This window comes from Phlebotomus papatasi, chromosome 2 (assembly GCF_024763615.1).
Source record: "Phlebotomus papatasi isolate M1 chromosome 2, Ppap_2.1, whole genome shotgun sequence".
Classification (NCBI taxonomy): Eukaryota; Metazoa; Arthropoda; class Insecta; order Diptera; family Psychodidae; genus Phlebotomus; species Phlebotomus papatasi.
This window is the reverse complement of record NC_077223.1, coordinates 72,598,639-72,622,915: the sequence shown is the minus strand read 5'-3', so window position 1 is coordinate 72,622,915 and position 24,277 is coordinate 72,598,639. Positions and strand designations below refer to the sequence as shown.

General features: G+C 32.8%; 1 long non-coding RNA gene across 3 annotated transcripts in view; it reads left to right on the top strand.

Annotated features, from left to right (window-relative positions):
* Positions 1-24,277, top strand: part of LOC129804295 (uncharacterized) — a 63,511-nt gene that overhangs the window by 2,373 nt on the left and 36,861 nt on the right. For 2 of the 3 annotated variants that reach the window (XR_008751970.1, XR_008751969.1), the window contains one exon: positions 17,701-17,772. This is a non-coding gene — a long non-coding RNA (uncharacterized LOC129804295). Of the gene's footprint in view, positions 1-17,700; positions 17,773-20,416; positions 20,835-24,277 lie in introns of those variants that run through there. The other variant, XR_008751968.1, reaches the window with a different exon arrangement.

The following is a 24,277-nucleotide window of genomic DNA, read 5'->3' as shown; positions in this document are numbered from 1 at the left end:
AAAAATATATTATAAAAATGAAGTACTAAATTTATCAAGACAAAAAGCCCTGTCCAAATTCCAAATTGTACCACTGTCCAACTTGTACCACTTTACCCTATATTTTTTCAAATTTTACTGCGAGAGAAAATTATTGAAAATTAATTTTTGATTGTCTAAACCCTGAAAATAATAAATATTTATTTTATTTATAAAACCGTATTCAGACTAAAAATTTAGCCCAGTTCTTGAAGATTTCAAAATCCTAATTTTTTTGGAATCTAATAAATTATTTCAAAAAAACTTGATTGATGAGAAGTTCAGGATGCACCTTTTAGAAAGCTAAGCCATATTGTATGGTCTTAGATCTGAATATTTTAATATTTTTCAATCTAAAGAAACTGCTTAATAAAATTATCCTTTTGAGATAATGTGATAGTAAATTGAATACAGACCTTACTATACAATTTTTATCAAATTTATTACTTATTTTTGATTTTTTTAAGAATGGTATCAATTTGGTAAATTTAATTAGGATAAGATCTTATTAAAGTAAATTCTACCGTAAAGCGGTCTTCAGACTAAAGATTTAGCCTAGCTCGTAATTTCCTAAATAATATCCAATTTTTTATTAGTTTTTCTGAATGTAAAAAATCAGGTATCATTATAATCCAACCTAAAGTCAAAATTTACCAAAAAACCTTGCCTGTTAAAAAATTAAAAAGATAGGCCATATGGCTAAGCCTTAGGTCTGAATCCCATGAAATGAATTTCAACAGCCAAAAGCTTAATTATGAATTTTTCTTCTATATGTAGGGCTGTAAAAATAATCGTACGTTTATGAAACCACATTATTTTAATAAATAATGGATATTTTTCTAAAATTTGGTGAAAATTCTTTGAACAATGAAATTTGCTTAAAAAAATAAAAAACCAAAAATAATTTTGATTGAAAAAAAAAAACATAAATCTTTGTAAAATTATTTCAGCACGGTTGCAGGTGAAACGAAAAACTTCTTTATTTTCCCTCTTCCAAAAATTTGCATATTAATTTCTAAATTTTTATTGCTCATTTGTATTGTGCCCTAAAAAACTATTACATTTTCTTCTTTATTTTTTTTTTTAAATTTAATGTTAAAAAAACTAGATAATATAAACAGTTTTAGTTTAAATTTGTTTATTTTGTTGCAGTCTCTCTTTGCTGTTAAACAGTTAAAATAAGTTTTTTTTTTAAATTATGTGTGAACTAGACCTTATAGCATAATTGTTGTAGAAATAAATTTTAAAGTTTTTGAAAAATAGGGGAAAGGCTTTACCTTCGGACGACTGGAGCTTCGAACAACTTAGTTTTTTTTTAATAAGTTTTAATGAATTTGGCCCATTCTATCGGCGTTATCACACTTGCACATTAAAATTTTAATGTGATTAGCATTAATTGTCGTTTGTGAGCGTCCAAATATGTTATTTGTGTCTTTGAGTCACTTAATATTTGGGGTTTTTCTATTTATTGACAAAAAAGTGGGCTTGGCCTGCAAAAATAAGTTTAAATTTACCTAAAGCATAAATATTTTTCACATTAAAAAATTAAAGAGAAAATCGCATTAATTTTTCGCATTAATGCTATAAATCAATTTATATCAAATTTTGCGGGCCAAGTCTACCTTTTTATCAACAAATAGATCAAATTTTGAATATAAAATGATTCAAGCAAACAAATTACACATTTGGACTCTCACCAGCGACAATTAATGTGAATCATATTAAAATTTTAATGTGCAAGTGTGATAACACAGTGACATTAAATTTTAATAGGAAGTCCTAAGTCTCAAACTACCTAAAAAGAGCTAAGGATCAAATCCATTACTAACATAAAAAATGAGTTGTCCGAATCTTGAGTTGTCCGAAGCTTGAGTCGTACAAAGGTAGCGTATCTTCTCCTTCTAGTTTTCCAAAAGAAAAACTGCAAATTAGTTATTGAATCTTCTAGATCTGTTCTTTGTTTCAAAACCTAATTCGCCGCTAAAATAACCCTAATAAGTTCGATTTAGATTACGTAAAGTACGATTAATAAAATGATCCCAACGTTTAGGTATAGTGTGTAATTTTGTTAAGATAGACATCTCTAAAAAGTATATATCGTTAATATATATTTTTATTCTTATAAATTTGCTAAACAATTCAAGAAGAAATTGTTAAAAATACTATTCCCATTTTTCTCAGCATATTTATATTATTTCCTAACGAGTTCCATAAAAGAATAATAAAAGCTGCAATCAATAACGACTAAGAATTTATTTGCACTCATAAAAATATTTTTCCTGTGGAGAAGACAATTTATTTCTAATATTTAACTGTTATTTTGCGAAAAAAACAAATGACTCTGGAAAGTTGTAGAAAATTGAGGGAAATTGCTACAAGAGAACAAATTCCAGTGTCCCATTCCATGGCAATTTCATCCTCTCCAGAGTTCAGAGGAGAGCGACAAATTTTGAAATTCTTCCAGAGGTATGCGCTAGAAGACAAAAATTCATATCATAAGAATTCACAAGTATTTCAAGCATCACTAATATATCAAACGTGCCGATTTCTTTTCCACCCATCGAATTCCACTGCAAGTCCATTCCATTTTGGAAGCCAGTAAAAATTGCCAAACAGTGGCTCCAACCAAGATAACTCCACGACCAATTTTGATGCATAAATTAAGAGATTTTTATTTTAATATGAATTGTTAATGAATGGAAGAGATAAATGACACGAGGTGAGATCAGATGATGGAAGAATAGTGGGTATTTAAAAGAGCTGCAGGTGTCTCAAATAAAAAAAAGTTCTTTGTTCAGTCCAACGATGAATGGGCGATGATGAGGATTGGGACAATGGCTCAGCATCCTTCCATTGTCGTTCGTTAAACTCACACATTTGGATCAATTAGCGAAGAATTTCATCTTTTTGTTTGCTTTCTTAAGGGATAAAACACTTCCTTAAATTCGGTTCACTCAGAAAAATTTCAATTCTCGTATGTTTTGGATTAATTTCCTGATTGAATCATCTAGTTCTTCATCAGTTGAACAACATTGTTGTAGTCTATTAGGTATTTCACATATTTAAATATAAAAATTAGTAAAGGAGTTTAAAATATCAGACAATTTATTTGTTGTTGTAAAATAAGTAAGGTTTATGTTCAATTAATGTTACAAACAAAACAGGAAAAGATTGATTTCATAGTAGTAAAATTACAACTCAAACTACAACATTTAACAAAAACACCTCAACTATTTTTCACTGGTGATTTTATTTTTAACCATTTAGTTTACTAAACATTTTAGTTTTGTCCATATTTACTTCAAGGACTGAGTAAAATATAGTTCCGACATTGTTGACAACATCAACATTGTATAACTACAATTTGCAACTACAGTTAAACAACAAATTTAAATATTCAAGCTTAAAATAATACTACAAATATGGATTTTCTTGTAACTGATTAATGATGACTCGTTGACGCTAATTATTAATTAAACTTTGTTATCAACATGCAGAGAAAATAATGCAAATATTTTTACTTGATCTGAAATTGTCCTGAATGATATTAAAATAATTTTAATACTAATCAAAATTAGTTTAAAAACTCAACACCTCTCATACTATTTCCGAACGAACAAATTTCAATTACCCAAATTCTATTGATAACTATTTTAAAAATTTAACTATAGTCAAGTGTGCTAATCTGGGCGCTTCGCTATCTGGATCGTTTATGACTAATCCACTTAAAATAATATTTTTATATTTATTTCCGTAATATAGTCTCTACAGTAACATAATATAACCATTTAAGTTTGAAAAAAAGCAAAAATAATATTTTTATCCATTAAATAACTGAGTGTAATCGACTCATTTCAATCTTGTGCCAGCTAGATTTTTCACTAAAAATTTTCTAGCAGTGATATTTTCGCTAATGACAGCTGGTTGATTGAAAACATTTATTGTTTTTTTTTCTTGTGAAAAAAGTTTTTTAAATCCAAAGGTTTAATTAAAAGTGAATTAGCGAAAAGGCGACCCAGTTAGTGCATGCTGACTTATTTCAGTATTATCACTATTTTATAAACTTTCTTTAATATTTTTGATAATTCTTTTTATATTATGTTTCTGAATGAAACAGTGAATAATTCTATGGATTTAGAAGAAGTAAAAAAGAATTTCATCAGTCCAAAATCAAGCGTTTAAGTAGCACTCTTCGGAAAACGATCCGGTTACCCCATCTTACTATATTAATAAATATTGATAACTGGCTAAAAATAGTCATCAGTTATAACTACAATACTAAACAAAGACTAGAAAACTATTCTTTCGGTCTAAAAATGTCCTAAACGTAAACATTAAACATTATTCTGCCCAAATTTTCTTTAAAAAAAAACTTCAAAAAGCAGGTTCTATATAAAAATTGTCTCTCTAAAATGAAATTGTTCTAAGTGCATTGTATGTGTTGCAAACGATGCATCATAATGCATTAAAAAAAAAAACGAAATATATTTTATTATTTTAATTTTTACTGCATCTTATAACTAAAATTCAACAATAAATTGCTGTTGAGGAAAAAAGGTTGAAAGTCAATAGTGATAACTGTTATAACTAGTTACTACAACAACTCGTTAATACATTTTATTATTTTTAAAATTAGTTTTAAATTTACACTTACCTGACTGTAATAATTTAATTTTGCCATATTATTCATTGAAAGTTATTTTACACAATTGTTTCTTTATTTTAGTTTCTCTTTTTTTACATTTAAAAAGAAATTTGAAAATTGTTTTCGATTTTAGAATTAGAACTGTAATTTGTACGATAAAAAAATATTTTTCAAAATTCACTACAACAAGCGGAATTAATGTATTTTTTATGCACTTTTATTGTAATAACCAATGTTTCATTCGTGTTTCAGATATCAACAATAGAAACAATTGTTTTTTTTTCAATTCTGACTATTTTGGTTATTTTATCTTCTTCCCAAACTTGCTTTTGAAAATCAGCTAACGGGTTACGAAAGAATTTTAAAAGTCATTGCTAGTAATTAAACTAACAACCTCAACTTGTAACTAACAACAATTTTTCTTTCAGTGTTGCGAATCCCTTGCACTTTGCTCGTAAAATCCAGATGTAATATTTTTATGTCCCTAACTTTCCTACAACAAACATCCACTTAAGATTTTTTAATGCTTTTTAAGATTAATGACCAATGTTTCATTCGTGTTTCTCATATCAACAACGGAAACGTGATTCCTAAATTAGCTCTAATCATGAAAATCTCATTTAATCTTTGATTTTCTCAACTTTTAATTGTCTTTAGTCAGTTTTATGGCAATTTCCTGTGCCACAGAGAGTCCCTCAGTGCTGTAGACAATTGCTGTGGGGTCAAGAATATACCCATCACTGATAGTGGCAGTGCCATAGAAGATGTGTGCTTGGGAATCAAATGGTGTGTGAGTTGTTTATAAACTCCAACATGAAGAGAAATTCAGCAGGAAGAAAAAAAGAAGTCAAAAGAAGGCATAAAAAGAAGCATCTTGAGATATTTTCTTTATCCATAGGCACAGAGACGGTCAGTTGAATGTGATATTTTATTGTATGGGAAGAGAAAAAGGAGGAGAGCAGCAAAAAACGAGGCAAGAGAGAAGACTTCATATGGGTTGAATGTGCTGTTAATGCTTTTCCTAGTATTTCAACTTAGAATATCATTTTCTTTTAACCCAACTACACCATAAATTGACAGTGACTTCCAATGCGGTGCTCCTTGCACCATCCAGAAAGGAATGGTCATATCTGGGCTAAAAATGAAATATTTTTCATAATATTCTCTGAATTTTGGGTTTTTGAAAGATGTTGGTTACAAAATTTTGGGGGATTGCTCTTGGACGTTCTTCTTGCTAGGGAGATCAATCAGACGGTTAATGCCGAAAGATTCTGGCGGGATGGAAGATAAGTTTGAGAATAAAACAAAAATGATTGGGATGGCTTCCCAAATTGGATACTAGGAATTTAGCGTATGCTGTGGCAGTTTGTGAATCTTCCAGGCACCAAATATAGTGAATATCTTGGGGCTTTTGTTGGGTATCACATGCCCTCTCTTGTGCTGCTTCAAGCCATAGAATCATGGGACTCTGGGGGCCAGGCAAAAGGGGCGACTCTCTTCAAAAGGCATAAAATAAAAATTGGCAATTTACCACAAGAAATTCTTCTTGGCAATTTATTTAATTCAAACTCCCTGAAGCTCCGAGTGCCTCTCTTTTTTAACCCAACTCTTTTTTCCAAACCGCTTAACATGGCGCGATAAAGTTGGAAGAAAAATATCTTTAACACATCAACAAGAAACGAGTTTCACCTTGTAATGTCGCGCTGTGAGTGTAAATATCTTATGGGAAAAATATTTAATCAGTAAATGCTAAATGCTGATAATAAAAACGACACATAAATATGTATAGAATTTCTGTTGATGTGGATGGGAACTCGTTTTTGGGAAACTCTAAATTCACTTTGGATATATCGCACAATTGCAATGGAAAGAGCAAACCAGATTTTATGCTATTTTCGATTTTTATTCTAATTATGCTTTATATTTAAGCCATTTGAACCTAAATTAAAACAAAGTATTTTATAGGTTGGTATCATTGAAAATATAACACGATCATTTTAGTATACTCAGATATAAGTTTAGTACATTTAGTACAAATATAGAAAACTGTTTCTTTGTTTAAAGAAAAAATTAAAAATTAATTTCAATATTTGATTTAGTATACTTACGATTGTACTAAAAATTACGATGAATTTTTCGACTTGTATAATACAGTTGCAATGATAAATTAAAATGTGAAAAACTATAAATTGACTCTTTCAGTTGCTGTATCTCTGATTACCTGGAGGGATGTATAAAAACATGTTCCGACATAAAGAGTTGAATTTAACTGCCACTAATTAAGAAAAATATAAAGTCACAAAAGAAATATCTCCATTAAAAAAAGAATTACGCCCTCAAGCATTTCGCAATGAAATGGAAAATTTTTTCACTACATGTATAATATAAAATGAACGAATCTCCCAATAAGATTAATAAAATAATCGCTGAGTACCTAATTAAATTTGTTCTCTCAATTGTTTGCCTAATAAATTAACCATTTAGCATTCAGATCGAAATCCACTTAAACTTAGCACAAGTACAAAATTTAAACTCGACTAAAAATTTGTCAATTCCTAACGAGCACCAAATGCTAGTCGATTTCAATTTAGCTGAAAACGTATGTATTTTCAGCTGAATTCTGATAATCTTAAAATGACACTCGCGAGGCAGTGTCATTTCCATATATTTGGTTAGGATTTTTCGTTCGAGAACTGCTGACTCGCCAAAATATTTTTGCTGATCGATTTAGCAGTAATATGCTGAAAACGCTACTTTTTTTTAGCTAACTCTGCTCGCTAAGTTGTGGCTTTCAGAAATTGTGAAGATAGAAAAATTAGAAAAAATGAAAAAGTAATGTTTTAATTTTTTTAACAATTCGAAAGCTGATTACAGTTGAGAGCGCCATCTACGGTAGAAAACAGTGCCCTCATGCGGAAGAATGCTTGAAAGTATTAAAATATCTTTTACAATTTCTTGGCTCTCATTTGAGAGGGAAAATATATTTTCTTTTGGTAAAATTAAGTCCATTAGCTCTTGTAAAATAGAAATAGTAAAGAATAGTATTATACATACTTCGAATTTAACAAATTAATATTGTAAATCATTATTTAAAAGAAAAAACAAATATTAATGAAATTTTTGAGTTTTATATTTTTTGTAAGAACTTTGAAAATTTATTGAAAGCATATATTTTAACTAAAAAGTGTAATAATGTCATTGGGTCTTCTGAAAATGTGTACAAAATTGGTTTTGTCCCTTCTTTTACAAATGTGCGATATGCTTGCATAGGAAATTTAAAACCGAACGGTCAAAGCGCAGCATTTCTCTTTTTCCAGAAAGAAAAAAAAAAACAAAATAAAACAACAAGAAATTGTACCTGAAATTAATTAGATATCATGGGAATTAATATCGTATCGTGTCAGTATTTTTCACATTACACACCAACAAGTCTTTTCCCGGGTGGTGTAATTAAATTAAACAATTTGTCACAGAACCTGTTTGGATTGTTGAGTAAATTGCGAGTGTCGCAATACTTGCAATATACTCAACACAGGGTGCTCGATTGTGTTCAGCACTACAAGAAGTCCACACGGTAAGTGCATAATTACAGAGTTGGGTTGTAGATGAAGAAGCAAAAAAAAAACTGGAGGAGCAATTGAAAGACATACAATGAAGGTGTTTGATGGTACCTTCTCTCCATATATATTGAAATCAATATCTCACCCACCTTCTTCCGATTCAACACCAAGGGGCATGCAATTTGAGCAAAAAAAGAGCCATCTAACCAACAATTCTTGGCTTCGACCATGTTTCAAAAGTTACCCAGGCAAAAAGGGTCGAGATGGGCGTTTTCCGAGTCATTTTTTCTCCCTGGTGATGTTCTGGCAACTCTCTCAAGAACTCCAATTCCCCCATATCACTGCCGAAGACTCTTTGAGTCTGTTACACACCAAAAAAAAATAAGAACGTTAAAAGCAATTCTGAAAGGAATGATTTCAGCATGTATTTCTGAGAAAAATCGCTGAGATAGTGGCGGTTTCGAGGTGGAATTCACTGACTAAGAAGCACATCCATTGCTCTTTCAACCCATTTTTTAATTTTTTTCAAGTCGAAAAGGAAAAAAGGGATGGTACACCAAACGACTTACAGATTGGTCATAAATATTTTCATCGGCTATTTTAATGTAGTCTTAAGAAGATATTCCAACATGTAATAATAGTTTGCTGAATGATTAAATGTCTCTCTCTGGTTTTAAGATCTCTGTTTTAGCTTCGGGTCCGTCTGCCTTTTGATATCCTCAATCTTTTTTTCATGCTTGAGATGAAATTCCTTTGCTGATCGCAAATACAGATACTACTTTGCTTAATTGCAAGCTAAACAAAAGTTAAATGACAGAATTTCTTTTGAGAAATTAGATTTTACCTAAATGTATTTCTTTCAGCATTAGTTTGAAATTTTGAACTTTCGTTAAGTTTTACTTCTTTGTAATGCGTGCTTTTTATTAAGGAATTGGGAAGTATTTTTATAGAAGAAATTGTATCTAACTCAAAACCATTGTGTTAGGTGTTTCATAGAAAGTTTACAAATTTCGTTAAGTTTAACTCAATTTCCATTATGAACCTAAATTTAAGGCATTAAAGAATTGTATTTTGCAAAATATTGATCTCAGCTAAAACCAGATATGCTTCTCTGAAGAAACTGTATGTAAACTTAATTTATTCTTCTATTTATTCATTATAATCTTTTTTTTAAATTCACCTCAAATTTTAAGTAATTCTTTTAAAGGTACCTCTGAATAACAATGTATTTTTTTCAATATTTCCTTTCCGTCTTTCGGATTTAATATTAATATTTATTAATGAATTATGGAGATAACAGCTTGTAAAATCTCAATATCAACTGAAGCCAAATAGAGTAAGAAAATTATTGTAGTCAATATCTATTCCTTAATGGATCTTTTAGAAAATATTATACTTTCGTTAAGTTTTAATCTTCATTATTACGCATAATATTCTAGTTAAATCAAGAAGATATTGATATCTGCAAGAAGAGAATCTAAATCCCTAAGATATATTCAAAGTACTTTTATATAAAATAAAGATATTTAATTAAAAAAAATAATATCAAAAATTCAAAACAGGTTAAAAATTATAAATAGTAAAAAAAATAGGAATTTCGTTCTATCTTTATTAGAAATGTTGAAACAATTTTAATTTCATTGTAATTTAGCGGAAAATATTTAGAAATGCGTAAACTTATCAATAATTCTAAGATTAAACGTTAAACAAATACAATTTTTATTCAAAAGTAGCGAATGTAACTCAAAGGTTTTTGTCTTAATGAAACATTATTGTTCTTACGCAGCATTTTAAATAAAAAAAGCACGTATTCAAATAAATCTTTGAACTTTCTTTTGAGATTTTCTTTGAACAAAGTATGGTAACTTGAAAGAAGCAAGATCAACAGAAAAAAATTGATTTGCAAGACACTTGCTGAAACTTTTTAACCGCACTTAAGAGAAGCAATTGAGAAAAGAAAAACTACTTCGTCCTGCCAAAAGGTCAAGTAAAAAAGTTGCGCGCAGTTTGCAAAATATACAAGAAGTTAAATTCAAATGAGATGAAAGTTCTTATATATCTATATATATATATTTTTTTTTGGAGGAAGTTGAGGCATTTCCATGTACTATAGAAATTCAACTATCCGGGAGTTATTTGATGTGAATACTAATGTAGTAATCACAACCAAATGTCTCATGAATTCCCAATGATGACCAAAAAGAGACAAAAATTGATGGTATGTGGTGTGCTGAGAAATTTAAAGGTTATTTGCCCCTTCTTCCGATTCTCTCAACAGTTTTTCTTATGCCATGTAATTATTGCTATATGTGTGAAAGAATGAAAATTTCCCCCGCGGGAAGAAGGTGGCGGATAAAGTTGAAGAATGAAAACAAACGCTGCCAATAATTGGTAATACGATGATGGTGGAAGTCTACCTTTTTTCCGATAATATTTATCATCACTTAAAGTCTTCATTTCGCCTTCACCCCGTGGACTTTTCCGTACTAATTTGTGCTTTGGCGTACGCCTCACCCATTTGAGAAATTATTGTGCGCTTTATGTTGAAATTTTTGCCACTAAGCTACTTCATAATTACAGTTCCCCTTTAATTTCCACCGCATTTCATTCAACTGACTTTTCCCCAACTTTTCAACCCCTCTTTCCATGCTCGATTTTCATTAATTTCCCGCACCCTCTTGGTCTCTTTCTTTCAACCCAAACATCTCGCTTCGTCGAAGTATCTCACATTTCGTTCTAATTCCCAAAATGGTAATTAATGGAAATTGTGTCACGAGACTTTTTTTTTCAACAAGGTTGAGTCACCCTCTTAATTTTTCATAGCTAGGAAATTGCATTAAAAATTCTCCTACAGACAGAGATATTAATTCCACTCGGATGTTTTGGCGGGAAATTCCCCAACATGGCACTTAACGAAAGTTTACAAAAAAAAGTGGTTATGGAAAAGTCAACGAAAAAATGTCGTCCATAGAGGAAAAATTCACCGTCGGAAGTGTACTTAGAGTAGAAAAGAGGGATGTTTCCACCCTCAAGCAGCCATGTGGAGTTTTTCCACATATTCATGGGTGAGCAGTTGGAAACATGGGAAGGAAAAAAAAAGGCGCACAAGGGCGTTTTTCCGCGACATTTTTTCCAAGGGGCGTGTAAAGGGGTTGCGAAGGCGTGTTTTTGGGGGCCACACACACCATCCAGGATACGTTTTTTTTTTCACAATCACCCCATCCACCCTCCACATCTTATCTACACATGCTCCATGTTTGGCATTTTTCCGACAATCAAATTCCAAAGAATTTCCACCTATTCCAAACTTTCTTCTCAGCCATAGGAAATTTTCGTTAAGTTTTTGGAGAAATTGAAATTTTTCAATTTGAATTTCTTGAAAAAAAAAATAAAAAAGCAATTTCCACAAGAAAGACTACATTTGAATTCTCCAACGGAAGCAGTGAAACGATTCGACAAGTAGTTGTCCGTGATAGTTGTTAAGATAATCTCGAAAAAATGAACTTCTACTCAATTTCTGTGTGTAGACAATTTAGAGGGCAATTTGTAATACATTTTTATCGTGGCTGCCATGGAGAATGACTAAAAGATTCGTGTGGGTTGATTTTGAGGCAATTTGTGGCAGACTTTTTATTCAAATTGCTCTACAACTGAAACCCATTGAGATGAAAGAGTTTCCAACGAATTTAGATATAACACAGACTATTTTCAGACAATAATAACATTCACTAGTCTCTCGAGACTTTATCTAAAGCTTTTGGAGTAATATACCTTTCAATCTGAAATAGCCTGAAATGTTCTGCATAAATTAGAAATTAATTCGGATTGGATGGCTTTCCCAGGGTAGAAGCACTTTGGGATCAATTCACTTAACGATTCTGATATTTTGTTTAAAATATTAAGAGCTTGGAGCATGGCCATAAATGGACAGTGGTGTTCAAAAATGCTATTTTGTTATCTAAACCTTGTAACACTGCCTTAATGGCCTTTATTTTTAATGAAGACTTTGTAAAAAAAATTGTCCAAATATTTAAACAAGAGATTGTAGTTACTAATTTACATAAAACATTTTTCATTGTTTCTTTTAAATAATTGTAAAATTTAAATTCTTGTATAAGAGTACAGACTACAGTATAATATTTGAAGAAGATCAAATAAATTAAATTGGAAACTAAATGAAATAGAATGTCTCATTTATTTCAAATAACTATCAAATGATTGCAACCATTCAATTAACTAATTCATTATTATTTAAATTATACTTCCTCGCTTGAATACGTAGTTATTCTAATCTCCTGTATTGAAGCTAAACATCTAGAACCGTCGACAGTAATTTTCTATTAAAAGTGTTGCAATTAAAAGCACTTAAGTGTATTTTTTATTTCCAACAGGAAGCATAGCAATAATTTTAAATCAACGTGTCGATTTGAAACTTAAATTTCGTTCAGTTAACTGTCAAAAAAAAGAAACTGTTAAATTTAAAAATAAGAGTGGTATGTTTTCTACAATTTTTTACAAATTGTGATGAGTAGGATAGTGATTTAAGAATAAGGCGCACGACTTTGAAGTTGAATTAACGTGTCGATATATATTTCAATTTTGTTGAATTACTGATCAAATAAAAGTTATTACTGTCAAATATCGGTATAAATCTGGAAAATTTCCTATAAAATCTGTGAATCGTATTTAAATTTCGTTCAATATTCACCCTCAAACGCAAAGCTTGAACGTTTTGAATTAAAATTAAAGTGCTAACATCTCCTTCAAAACTAATGATAAAGTTTAAAAATAAAAGGAAAATGGAAAAAAACTTATAGAATTTTAATGTAAATAACATAATACGAGACCTTCAATTACAAAACAGACATAACGAAATTTCTTAAATTTTTAATACGTGAATGGTAAAATCATCTTCGTTTTATACTGGATCTTGATTTTATTATAAGAGCCATTATTTTAATAGTTGAGAAATTTTATGAGTAATAATAGAATAATACTTTATACATTTGATTTTGAATAAAGATATTGATATTTCGTTAAATTTGGTCGAAAAAAGGATACAATTTTCATGAAATTTCATTTTAAAATCAATTATTTATTTCATTTTTCAAGGTATAATTTCTCGTACATTTTCACTTAACGAAACTTATTCTCCTTCTCCTGTTTTTACGTTAGAGATGTCAAATTAACTCAGGTCCGTATCGCTAAATGTTGACAAAGCTTACGAAAAATTTCGTTCACTGTCAAATGAACAAAAAAATGTTTTTTGAATTCAAAAAACATTCGTTAAAAAACAGCGAGCACCAAATATGCTAACCGATTTCAATTCAGTTGAAGATATTTGTATTTTCAGCTGAATTCTGCTAACCCTAAACGAGAATTCGAGAGAGAGTGCCATTTCTATATACAGTGGCGGCCAAAATAATAGAATCACTTCGCAAAGCTTATATTTTTTAACTTTTGTATTTTTTCCTAATTTGTTGATATAATTCTGAAGTAGAAATCTTTAAATTATTAGAATTGTGGAATAAGGGTTGTCTTGGCCGCTAGAGGTTTCTATTTTACACAGAATACGTCAATAGTGAAATTCAGTTCGGCCAAAAAATTGGAAAAATGAAAATTTAAATTCATTTAAATGAAAATTCTTTCATTTAAATGAAAGTGGTCCCGTCGTGTTTTTCAAACCTATTTTCACTATTGATCCATTCTGTGAAAAATAGAGACCTTCTAGCGGCCAAAACAATACTTATTTGATGTAAGGTAATTATTTGAATATTTCTATATCAAAATTATTTAAATGAATTGGAATAAACAAAAATGCTGAAGGTAAAATAGTGGTCTTTGCGGAAGTGATTCTATTGTTGTGGCCGCCACTGTATTTGTTTAGCACTTTTTGTTCGGCGACTGTTGACCGGTTAGCACATTTTTGCTGATGGATTTAGCAAAAAAAAATGAAAACGCACCTTTTATCAGCTAACTGTACTCGTTGGGTACAGTTCTTGTTTTTAGTACCTTAACGAAACTTAACGAAAGTTTAAATTTAAATTGATGAATTTAGTAAACAGTTTCGCTGTTCACTGTTATTCCAGTTGTACATCTGACGCGATGTTAATGCCGAATGTTTAGCGAAGAAGATCGTGCAATTTAGAAACTCTTTGTAAGATCCACATACAACTCCCATCTCATCTCCCCACGTTAACTTGAGACAATGCAGGAGAAGATGTTAGCGTCAATTTCGAGGCAATTTCCAATTGCAATGCAATTCGCTGTTCAAGAAGACAATAGATCCAATAAAAGTGGCGCTATTAGTGAGTCTGTTGGTTGGCTTTTTTTTTCCTCCATCTCTACCACCAAGTCAATATTTCAACATTCGCGAGACAACAAAGTTGAAAACCTTGACTTCTAGTTATGGAAAATGCTCATTTGCGCTCTTTGTGTGTCTTTTTGTCTGTTGCAATAATTTACAGCACATAACAGCGTCAATCTTTCTTGCTCCCCGCCAAATACTCTCCTCGGGAGCTGAAGTATGTGTGTGCATATTAAGTAAGAACTTGCAACATTTACCACACACTGAGAAATTTTGCAATTTTTCATTAAAATTCCTCCTCGGGATTGTCATTAGGAGTGCACATGTTGGGTGGGAAGTGCCAGCCATGAGCACAATGTCTTCCGGGGTTTCTTTAAACTTTAAAGCTTTTTATTACCTTCCATGGGAAGCTTTTTTTGCATTATTTCCTCTTTTTTTTTCTGCAAAACTCCCCAACGGATGCTCCCTAAGCGTCTTCATGGACCGAAAATGCTGATGAGGCGGGATGATGGGTGGGTGTTTGACCTTTGAGAACGACGCTGACCCTTGACTCACTTATTAAGTAGGTGTACAACATTTTTTTTTCTTCCACCCTCAACTTTCACTCTGGTGTGCTTTATTTTGTCTCAGAGGATCAACTCACTTTCTTCCAAGCTTCTCTTGGGAAATTAATGGCGGGAGGATTCACCCACTTTCCAGCTCCTTATTTTCTCTTCCTCCCAATTTTCTCGCGCGTAATTATGAGGAATCGTGCGCGAATCATCAACCCTGACCTTAGATGTTTGAATTTCATTAAAAACACTCTCATTTGCCCTCTTTTTGCCCAGTATTTCTTGCACGAACACCAAGACCTATACTAATAAGAAAAGTAAAAAAGAGCTGGAGGAAAGAATGATGATTAAAAATAACACAAACGTCTCATTTTCTTGTGGTTTTTCCCGCTGTTTTTCTCCACCTTCTTCCAATGTCCCACAGGGCTCCACAATCACTTGTTCCTCCAACACTGAAATGTGTGAAAAGTTCTCAATGAAAAATATAGCCCGGGACAAAAGCCATGCCACTCAATAGACCAGTAGTTAATTTGATAATATTATAATTAAAGGGTCCATTAGTGATAATTATACGATTTTAAGGCGAATACATAATTGAAGAGATGATTTCTTAATTATATGTTTCATCTCTTTTTTGCCCCACGATTCCAAGTGCTGCAGCTTTTTCTCCCAACGGATAATTGATTTGAAATCCAAACCACTATTTGGGTGCCCCAAAGTGTACCATTTTGGAGGAATTTTCTCACTTCTTTTTTTTCTGCTCTCTGCAAATTACAAAGTTGTTAGTGAGAAATTTCCGTAGTAATTAAGTGGAGGTTTTTGCCGAGGAAGTCTCAATTCTGAATAAGAGTAGTGATTTAGTTCTAATTGAAAGAAATCGCTTAATAATTAAAAGGCGATTGGGGGTAATTTGTCAGGTTTTGGATTGGCTGTTTATTTTGAATTTTCAAATCTCTGTCATTAATGACACAAATGATCGATAAACGATTTCTTTTATTACTGTTATGTAAATTTTTGTAAAAAAAATTATTCAAATTTTATACGTGTCATTTATATCTAGTAACGGTTGACTTTTGAAAAATTCAAATAGCTGTCAACAAATAAATGACAGTTAATCAATTCTCTCCAGTTAGATTGATGATTCTTGCAACATTTCGCTGCCAAATGTTGCGATGTCGGGCATTTCTCAAGAAACTGAATCCCAATTGTGTGATTTTTCTGGTAAAAAAAAATATATATCCACCATGAAAGATGAGAAAGGTTCTTCTAGGAATTACTTCTCGGGGAGTCTCAAGCATGTCTCAATAAATCGCACATCTGTTTCGAATTTGAGCCAGACTCTTGCAATTTTGTGCCCTCAATTTCATGCTGAAGAAAAGTCCATGGAAGACCTTCAAGAGTTTCAGTGAGTTTTGCTATGGGGAAAATGTTGTGCTAAGTTTTTCGCGGGAGATGTTGATGCTTGTGAGAGACTTGATCTGTCCATGGAGGGACAAACAGTGGTCGATGGCTATCGAAGAAGCAGCTGCTGCAACATCCCATTCGGCATGTTTGTCGCCTCGATTCTCCCATGTTACAAGTGGAGCAATTACACTTTTATTGGTATGATGATGAGGCAACCGCCATGCGCAGAGTGAAGGCTACGCAATGTGCCTGTCGCCCATTCTTGCGCCAAGAGGGCCCCCCTGGGGTGCTCGAAAGAGCGAAAGAGACAGAGGACAAATTGCGGTTCAACGAAGGTGGCTCGCTTTTTTTTGCGTGCGCTGAAGAAGGCGCCCACTCGCCCCATGGGCTTCTATGGAAACACACATACACACCAAAAAACCTGGGTTCATGTGGGGTTTCGACTTCTTTGGCCAGAAGAAGTTACACTTAAGAAAAAAAAAGCATTGGAGGAATGAGACCTGGAGAGCAGAGAAACCACGGTCATTTGATATGTTAAACATGCACGGTGGAAAAAAGGCAATCAAATAGCGCTCTCGGATAGAAAACAGCGCTGACACTTAATTGAAATATAATGCATGACGACAAGTGGAGCTCCAATGGGGCGCCCGAGGGGCGGAAGATGTTGCACGACCCGCAAAGGGAGCGTAATCCGCAGATCACGCGGTTTCTCTGCCATCCCGGCAGGACTCACGCTCTTTTTCTACATCTCCAACGCGTACCCCAAACCGCCATGATGACTCTTCCGACCACCAATCCACTAACCTGTCAGAATTTTTTCGTGTAAACCACTCACCACATGAATGATGAGTTCACTTTTATAAGAACATCAACTGAAATTCCGCGCTTAAAAGCATATCATAGTAGAGCTAGTAGAGAAACATATGCTAATTGATAAATCCCTAAATTTGGAAATTTACCGACCATAAAAAAACACCATGAAACCTTGAATTAGAGTGAAGAGCTGTAAATGGAATGAGAAACAGTCCTAATGAGTGGTCTAGTGGCGAATTGAGAGGCAGATGTGAAATTTATTTATTCCACTCTCAAAAGAGTTGGTCTAAGCGTTTTTCATGATACATTTTATTGGCACCATCGGCATATATAAAAAAAACTATTTTTCTGAGATAAAATTGAGATCAGTGGTTTACTCCTATTTTCTTTCTATTGTTGCAGATAACTGACGAAATCTGAATTAAGCTAACTGAATGTTAAGTTTAATTCCTGAAATTGTGGGCGAAATATCAAGTAAGTAAAGTATTCTTATTCTTATGAGATCAGGGCGGTATTCTACAATATCGGTTTAAATGAACTTTGAAATTATTAAGATCGTTTTTATTAAAATTTGAAACAAAAATTGCTAAAAAAAAATGTTGGTAATTTATTTGTACACGAATGCAATTTTTTACATAATTAATTTACACGTAATTTTTTTGTATAATTGCAAATGACTATTTCCTTACATTTTGTTTATAAATTGTTTTCTATTTGTAAAATTTATTGAAATACCAGTAAAAATATGTTTTTATTATACTCGTAATCCTGCTATAATTGTCGCAATAATACGTATTATATACTATTGCTCTCTTTTTATAAAAATTGTTTCTAACAACTTCATAGGGGAAAGCGCATCACCTTCGGATGACTCAAGCTTCGGCCAACTCAATTTTTTCTATGTTCCTAATTCATATCACTTATAGCTCTTTTCTAGAAATTTGAGAGATTGAACCAATTATAATGTTATTTTGGGCTACATTTATTAAATACACATGGAAATAAATGAAACTTTCGAAGATTGAGTCGTCCAAAGGTAGTGCGCTTTCCCCTATTGTTTTCTAGACTTAGGAACCTTTTGTTAAAAGAGTTTGTTTTTTAATTTTCCAAAAAGGATAATAATGATTTTTATACACGGGTGTATTTTATACTTTAATAAATTACACATTTTTCAGAACCGATTTTGATACGCGAATTAAATCACTCGAAGTAATTTACATTCAGTTTTTATTATTATTTTTTGAATTAAAAATGTTTTATGTAATTTTTTTTAAGAATTTTATTTTTACAGTATTTCTTTAAATCTATTATTTTTGATTGAATTTATATAAGGTGAGATTCTTAACGGCCTCATCGATCATTTTATTAAACACGAGTATGACTAGATATATAATTTTTTACTCTTCAACTTTCTCTAAATTTTCAATCTTCATTAAATATTTAAATTATAAAATTCAATCGAGTACGCTTATATTTTTAAAAGCATTAGAGTTATAATTTTTAAAAATCGGCTAGAACTAATTTTTCACATTGCCTTTTTTTACAAAATACTTTACGCAGTAGTTTTGTTGAGTAAAATATGAAAAGAAGGAGGATCTTTATATTTTACAATTGAACGACATTTTTCGATATCACAACCGGCGAGGAGAAAACAGAAGAGTAGAATACCGCCCTGTACATTTTTCCTAATTGTAACTAATTCGTTCGATATCGCAGTGGCGTAACTTTAGGCACAAGTTTCATATAGATGGAATAGGTTTAGTTTTTTTCTTGTACCTTCTTGTTACTTAATTTTCTTCTTTAAAAAGGAAATAAATTACACCCGCTCCACCAGGAGTAGTAAATTTGTGTGTACAGTTACGCCTCTGTAATATTAAATACAGTAGACTCTCTCTCAAATGGGCATTTGGGGTAAAATGTCATCCGGTTTATCGATAGATTTGGGCGTAAAATCCTTTGTAAATTCCACAAAAAGCGCTCAATTGTAAAGAATCACGATAAAATAGGTAGAAATACAGCTAATTTGAGCAAATTAGCTTAATAATTATATGTGAAAATGTCGACAAAATTTTTCGCCCGATTGAAAAAGATCCGATTGAGCGAGAGTCTACTGTATGCGATATCTTGGTATCATGGTTAGAATGAAATGAAGTCATATTGTTCTTAGGTCGTAAAAGTAACTTTAAGACTTCTACCTATAATAGGAATGTCTTTGAAAGCTTTCAAATATGCTCCACCACGATACATGTTTGGTAAATCCAGTGTAAATAGTATTAGAAAGCCACAGACTAACCTATAATTGTGCAATGAATCACCACACTGCACAATACATACAAAATAACTATTGCATTTATGCAGTTCGGTTGGTGATTTGGACATGGCAAAAGAAGCTCTTGAGAGATATTACTAACAGTGTACAAAACGTCCGGCGGAATAATTAATGGGGATTAAGTATTCAGCGGTCATTCCTTTTGTCTACCTCCGCATGTAATCAATGGCAGAAGCCACCAAAGAGTGCTCTTCACTCGGCGCTAAGCGTGTTTCACCTGCCAAGTCCAAAAATAAATCCATTAGGCTGAAACTGTGGAATCTCTGGGCTCTCATGGGATGTCCAATGTTGAGAATCCCTGCCAAGACGCTGGGGCTCGGTGAATTAATTCCAGCGCCGAACATTGATCGGGTCCGGGAGGGTCCGGGGCTGGGGTTATGGACGGGTCTGATGCAAACGGAAAAGGCGGGAAGGTGAAGAACCTTCGCGGTGGTGCAGTGGAAGAACTTGGGAATATTGAAGAAATCACGGTGGTGATCGTGTTCTAGGACATAAATTCACAAAATGGACCCAACTGGAGTCACACTGTGGCAGTGATGGGTGAAAAAAGGACAAAAGATCTTGTGGCAAATTAGCTTGACTGCATCATGAATTGTATGATGAAGTTGTTGCGATGGCAAGAAAGACACCGTGTGGAGCTCACGAGACTCCCCAGTGTTAGATGAAGAATGTACCCATGGAAGTATATGGTTTGGGAGTGTGCATGGGTGGCTGTAGTGGTGGGCCCCAGTGACTATGGGATCTTGGTGTGCGTGTATCGGGTCGCCAGCGAACTCAGCCCGAACCACGATGACCACAGAGCTGCAGTACATTTCTTTCTGCTTTTGTGCACACAAGCACCCGACGTTAGCTCCGGAGACCTAAAACCAATTTTTCACTCTTCTCTCTTTAGTCCCGATCCGACCTTCCTGATGTGCCTTTACTGTACCCTGACGGTGCACCTTATCTCGCGTCAAAAAAAAAGAGAACCGGAGTGACGGGAATAGATAAGGGACCAACCACCTTAATTTGTGACGCGCAATTGCAGGTGTTGAGTGTTATTGACTCTTTTCTCTACTCCAAAGTGTGATAAAAAATTACGTTGTAGACAATTCCAGCGACGGAGATTATTGTTGAATAATTCACGCAATATAAAAGGTGGACTCCAATTTTATTTTCGGGGAAATAAGAAAATGTGCTGATGGAAAGTTTAACCAGTGTCCAAACGGTAATTACATATCTACAATTTCGAGAAAATAAAATCCCATACCTTGGAATTTTCTATAGTTAAAAAATACTCAGAAATCGACCAAATTGCCACAAGCTAGAGAAAATATCGGGTATCAATTGAATATTTAATGTTGAAATGAGGCATATTGAGGCAGGGAAAAAGTGAAATGTGATGGAGAAAAAGAATTCTCAACAGCTTACGTCACCATTTCAGTTTCAGTCCGCCAAACTGAAAGGAAAAAAAAGACGACAAAAAGTATATAGATAGATAGATGGGAATGAGGCGTCTTTCTCTATTTGTAACAAATACACACAAGGCATGAATCATGAATTCCTCCAACAATATGAAGAATTAATAAATAAACATCACGGCGGCAGCTTATATCCCAAAAGATAGTGCGCTCGAGGGGGCGCTTCAGTTCAAAAGACTAGAGACAATTGGGCATAAACTACTACCCGAACTAGCAAACCCCTATGAAAGACAAAACTTTCCGTGTTGAACATTCAATATCAATGGTATACTCGGTGGATTTCACACATAACCATTTTGAGAGGAAATATTCAAAATTCATATCACAATTTACCACCACAATAGACATTGATATCGACATACTCAACAGAATGAAGAGACAAGCGTTATAGCGCTAAACCCAAGCACTTGAAATATGAGCTAGAGAGTCCATCAGACACCAAATGGATATTTCTTTGGTTGGGTATCCGCTGGTGCGAGTGGATATTTATGGGATGGTTGAAGGCAGGAAAAAAGTGTATACCTTCTAAGAAAAAAAGTCGATAAAATATCGCTTTTTTCTCCCTTACGTCTCTCAAAACGCAACCCACCGAAACCTTACCTTCGAACTATCCGCCAAAATTGATTTGAAACTCACACTTTGGATGAATATGCCAAAAAGTGACTTGTAAAAGAGTTGAAGGACACCCTCAGAAAAGTCATTTCTCTCTCTGTCCTTCACTCCTCAGGACCCCCCCAAAAATGAGAGATAAGCTTTTCTTAGCTTATGGAAGCGGTGATTCACTCTTTGTAAATTTAATTTCTATAGTTCTTTGAATTTGCCAACATTTATCGAAAGTTTCAAGAAGATTTTTATTCCACTTAGAAGTTCTTCAAAGTCTTGGACCTGTCTTTTCTTCTTCTATATTATTTATGTGTTGCTCACATGAATTATATCCTTAATAAGAAAAACTGTATTTCCAACTGTCGTGCCCGTGTAATTAAGTTCAAATGTTCAGAAGAAGTCCAGAAGTTGCTATTGAACTCTAAATGTTTAAACTGGCATAAAGCATATGAAATCTTTACGATATCTATGAATATGAAAAAGATACCATAGAAAAGTCCTAAGGACTTGCGAAAAACCAATTGAGACAAACATTGCGAATATTAAGAATATTTTTCAAGTGTTGCAAGTGTTAAAAAAAATACTCGGCAAAAGTGAAAACTACCATCAGTTGATAGGCTTCGTCGCTTGATAGGTTCAGAAAATTGCAAAACTATGAAAATGTGAAAATTAGGAATAAAATTAATTAATATAAGACCTAAAATTGTTGTACAATGGTATTGTAAAGAAAAATAAGGCAAATGATAAGAAAATACAGTATATCTGCAGGAGAAACTGGTGCAGTAGTAAACATGGGATAGTTGTAAACACTGCAATTTTTTTTTAATTAGATATTAGACTTCAGAGGACAAAATCTATATGAAATCAAAGATACTACAGGGATCCTGATAATGTAAAAATAAAAATCAGTGTTTAAAACTACCCCATATTTATTACTGGGATAGTTTTTCCTACTAGACTTTTATGCCAATTCAGTCTTATAGAGTAAATGTGCCAAATTTCGACATAGTTGCATGCAAGCGCCAAAGTCTCAAGATTGAAATTTAATATTTTTAATATAAATTGATTTTTTTTTCATTCCTTCTTCTTAAGGAGTGTTGCTTGGAACCTTGCAGACAGTTTATCGTCTTTATTTACTCTAAAATCATTCTTAATACATTTGGAAATGAATAAAAATGTAGAAATAGCATTGGTGGCCTATTTCGGCCACCTTCATTCCAATAGGTCCTTGCCGATCCGAAATTCTCCCAATAATGTCTTTTTCACAACATTTTGTTTGCCGAACCGACATTTTTTTGTTGTTATTTTTTTTTAATTGTATAATCTAGAGTATGCAAAAACTAAAAATTCATGACAATTCGAGAGACAAAAATGTGGCCGGAATTGCAAGCTGGCCGGAATTTGGTACACTTACCCTATGTGATTTTTTCTCTCCAATTCCTAAAAGTTAATATGGTCAACTATTCGGTGACGTGAAATTTTTCAAATTGAAAATTTAAAGTTGGTTTATATCGAAAACTACTCAATAGTTTACAAAGTATTGATAGGTTTGAGAAAGGCGTTAAATTGACCTACAGTAGAGTCTCTCAAATCTGAATCTCTCAAATTCGAACGCCGTTTGGATTCAAAATGTCAATTGTGAGGTTATGTGAGAAAATTCGTATTCTTGATGAATGAAAATCATATTTATGTGCTTCTTCCTGAATGTTTACATACATTATGGTCGTGTAAAATGAAAAGGAAGAATGTTACCACTAAAAGACTTGCGAGAAAGTACGGGAATTTGATTCAAAGTCCAATTTAATCTCACACAAATTTCGTTATTTTTGAAAAAATCGTTCGAATTTGGGAGGTGAGAAATGTCAAAAATACCCCCCGAGCGTTCGAATTTAGGAGACTCTACTGTATAACATACTAAAAGTAAAAGATAATTGAAATTATCATAGATAGAATTTTCATTGAGAGATATACAAGGATTATATTGAACATGGTTTACTTAATTACATGATCACAGAAGCTGTGATCATGAAAGATTCACAATTAAGAAATACTTCCCAGGCAAATCTCACCAAAAAGTCAAAAGTTTATACTCTGAATCCCCGAAACGCCAGAAAAAAACGCCAGAAAAACACTTGAGAATTCAAAGAGATAAGTTTTACACAATTAATGGACGCTGTAATCTAAATTTCTTTCACTTGAATTTTCTTCGTCACTGGCAAAGTTGATGCTGAAATCGAGGGGCACTAATCGTTGTTTTGTGGTGTTTCTGGTGGCTGGGATCTTCCTCTGGAAATACACTTCTTCGGCGGACTGAAAATTTATGGAATGCCTTTTGAGTAGATTGAAGATAAAAGTTCGGTAAAATAAGTTTGTGAGAGAGAGAGAAAAAAAAAGAGAAAAGACAACTCAAGATTTCAGTAGGAGATTCTTCAGAACTCATTTAATGAAAAATCCTGTATCGATTCTCCCCTAAAATAGCCCGTAAAAAAAGCCACAAACTCCAAATAGTCGTGATTATTTTTTGTGGCATTCTGACTTACTGGTCTTAAATTGAAACACCTTAAACCCAAAGCTGATTACGCATCTA